This window comes from Sturnus vulgaris, unplaced genomic scaffold (assembly GCF_052056855.1).
Source record: "Sturnus vulgaris isolate bStuVul1 unplaced genomic scaffold, bStuVul1.hap1 Scaffold_195, whole genome shotgun sequence".
NCBI classification, from domain to species: Eukaryota; Metazoa; Chordata; class Aves; order Passeriformes; family Sturnidae; genus Sturnus; species Sturnus vulgaris.
The window spans coordinates 8734949-8738591 of NW_028276170.1; positions in this window are offsets into that span (position 1 = coordinate 8734949).

The following is a 3643-nucleotide window of genomic DNA, read 5'->3' on the forward strand; positions in this document are numbered from 1 at the left end:
GTCCTCGTTAATATGCACCCCTACTACGATATTAATCTTACTGCTTTCAATTCCTCATTTTCTTATTTTCTCAAGAATTGCCTTTACGAACTTTTAATTTCTATTGACTCAATCTCTTTTCCTGCATCCTCTTTGGCGCAAGATGTCTTGCGTGGTAAAAAGCTGAGAGTTGCTGCAGCACGTCAGAGGAAGAGCAGCATTCGTTTAAGCCATGGTCTGCCAGGGAACCACGGAAACGTGTCCCATTCCCATCCTTTCCCTGTTTGGACTGGTACATGAGCTACTTTCTTATTTCCTTTGTTATCTGTTTCACCACTTTTCGGTTATCATCTGTTTGCAAACAGCAATTTGAATTATTTAATTTTCCAGAAATTCCGCCTCTTTCTGTGAATAGATAATCTGATCCCATCCCATGGTGAAATGTCTCTTCCTCATTTCAGTGGATTGTTTGGCAGGAAGGTCAGGAGCTGGAGATGTCTGCTTGGTTATTATTTCAAGGACACTTTTTAACGTAATAATGACACTGAAATTATGGATGGATTTTCTGTGTCCTGATATGAATTCGTTAGGGATCCCAGGGGCTGGTCCATGGTGTTGTAGCATTTGTTCTGGTGGCCGTTCATCATTTTCCCTTTTTTGGGTGCTCCCTCCTGCCACGGCTGCATCAATTGACCACTTTTATCTTATGAAATGATAAAATGATTCCCAACTCATTTCTCTGGACTAGCAAAAACACCTCATTGCTCTGGGGAGAGGGATGATTCCCCCCCCTACACTGTTTTTCATTAACCTTCCACAACATTCTGCGTTTGCTGTTTCCCTTTGCAGTTTAACCAATTTCTGTTGCAGTCAGATATCCTCACTATGGGCTCTGCCTTTAGTTGTGCAAATTCCATCTGTGCAAGCAGGCAGAGCTTGGGGTGAGGGACAGAGAGAATCAGCCAAATTCCTCCCCCAGGTAAGAAGATCCTGGGGCATTGTCCACACTTTGCTTCAGGTAATTTGCATTTCTAAAGCTCCCCTCCAGAGCTGCCATTAGGTGATTCACATGTGCACCCCCACAACCTGCTTGTTTTGCTTTTTTTTTTTTAACGATTTTGTATTAACTGGTTATGCATTAAAGTCTCACCATTAATACTCTTCTAGTTTTGCCAAATGCAACCTAAAGATGCGCATCCAAAAATCCATTCTGATATTCTGCCATCATTAAGAGCCTCCTGCAAATATGTACAAAAATATTCCAGTGCAATCAAGTTTTTTCTGCTTTTCTTAGGAGTAAAAATTATCACAATCCTGGCCCAATCCTAACTGATAATATAAATGTAGGATTAATATGAAAATTTTTTCTAAGGGTGTAATCTTGTCACTTAAACTGCAGGAAAAACAAAACTCTCCAATAATATCTTTAGTGTTAGAGAGTCAAGGTTTTACTTGATTCTGGTCGGGGTGTGCAACAGAAATCATTTCATCCACACATAGCCCGGATGTGCAAAGAAAATCATTCCATGACACGTGAGTTTTACTAGATTTTCATAAAGTTTTTACAGCCTGAACCCATAGATATCCACTCGTCTATTCCTCATTGCTTCAAAGTTGTGTGGTTCTTAGTATTCTGTTTCTTAGCAGACTCGGATTTCTCCTCTTGTGATGTTAATTAGGTCCGAACTCCTGGATTTCCTTCTCAGCCTTTTCCAGACCAGGTGTCTCCATCTGTGCTCTATGCCGGGGGCAGTGTCTGGGGTGGGTGTTCTTTGATATTTGCTGATGTTTCGTTGAGGTTTTGTTGATGGGCATTCTCTTTGTGGGTGTCTTTTGGGCTCTTCCCAGTCTGTTGACATGTTAAACTCATCCCTATTGACTGGTGTAACACCCCTTAAAAAGATCTTTAAAATTTCTTTCCCCAGTGCAAAGACAAAACAAGCCTGAGTTGAGAAATAACTTTTAAAAATTTAAACAAGGTATATTTTCCAACAGTGGAATCCCGGGCAGGCCAGTGTGTGAGTGTAACTGAGAGGCAGAGTGGAATTCTGCCATTGTCTTCCCCAGCAGCTGTGGGAGTGCAGGCACTCTTTTGGTTATCAAAGCTTTAATTTGATGCAAGACTTGACCAACAGGAGATCCTCCTTCCAGCAGTTTTTGGGCCTCAGGTCCCATTAAAGCTGTGGCTGCACAATTCTGCAGACAATGAGGCCACTCTGGCCACTGGGTTAAACATTTTAGCATGAGAATTCCTTTGGCATGGCCCTGTTTAGCATTCTCATACAATTCAAATTCTTTTTCCCTTTGTGGTAGGGCCAGGGCAGGAGGCTCAGTTAATCTGCTTTTTAACACTTGAAAATTCTGCTTTCCTCCTGGTGTCCATCCCTCAAGTTTCTTGACTGGCAAGATAGGAATGTCTTAGGAAGAAATCCCTGGCTCCAAAAGCCCTGCCTTTAGCAGGGACTCAATAAGAGGCTGTAAGCCCTTCCTTCCCTCCCTTGGAATAGGGTATTGCTTTCAGACTCCACTTGTCCTGGTTACTTCAAAGAGCTTTGGAGAGGCTCCATATCTAATTTCCCTATTTTCCTGGAGCTGCCCACACTTCTGGTTTCACTTCAGCATAGGCCTTGCCAGACATTTGACACAAAGGCACAACAGAACTTGACTCTGTATCACCTTTTCCAATATCAATTTGCATTCCCAATTTAGCCATCAATCCCTTCCCAGTAAATTACAATCACAATTAGGAGGAAATAAAAATTCCTAAATTACAAACCCATCCCCCACAGCTGCTAACAGCGGTTGAATAAAACACACCAGCTCACCTTTCCCCTTTCTCCCCTGAATAATTTTTGGCGATTTGTCGCCTTAAATCTAAGATTGGGAGTGGATGGAGAGGTCTCTGTGTCCATCAGGAAAGGCCTCCTCTCGATCCAGATCCACCCTGAATGTTCTCAAGGGCCCCAGTGCTCTGTGTCCCTGGTGTAATGGGAGCTGTGACACCCCTGACAATGTATGTCCATCAAGGGCTGGACTTGCTCCTCCTGAGGGTGCTCCTGTATCTGCTTCCAGTGTCCTTCTGCCCTGCACATGGAACCCTGATTCCTTCCCAGGGACTGTTTGGGTTGGCTCGCCCCTGCCGAGGAGGGCAATGCCTCTGCCAGGTCCTTGTGGCCGACCCCGTCCCCTGGGTGCTGGGGCCCCCTTGGGCCCTGGGGTTCATCCCTCAGGGGCTGTAGAAACTCTGCCATGGCCTTTGCCTTCCCCTTGGCCTTTTCCTCATCCCTTCTTGCATTCCCCTGCTGTGCCTTTGTGACCAAGTGCTCCAGGGGCTTCTTCTGCCCCTCCTGCAGCCCCCTCAGTGCCTGGGGGTGCTCATCCTCTGACAGCTGCTGAGCTTTCTGCTAAATCATTCCTTTCTGCACTGACCCAAGGAAAATGCTTAAAAGCTAATCTGGATGCTTGCACGTCCAATCCCCATTTCCCAGCTGTTCCTTCCTGCTGCTCCTTGTGCTGTGGCTGCCGTGGCCAGCCCGTATCCCAGAGCCGGTGCCTGTCCTGCCGCAGTGTCCAAACGCGGCCCCCCCGGCGGGCAGGGCCGGCAGCTCCACGGGGCCGGGCAGCGGCCGGGGCGTCCCGCAGCCTCCTGGGGGCCGGGGGCCAC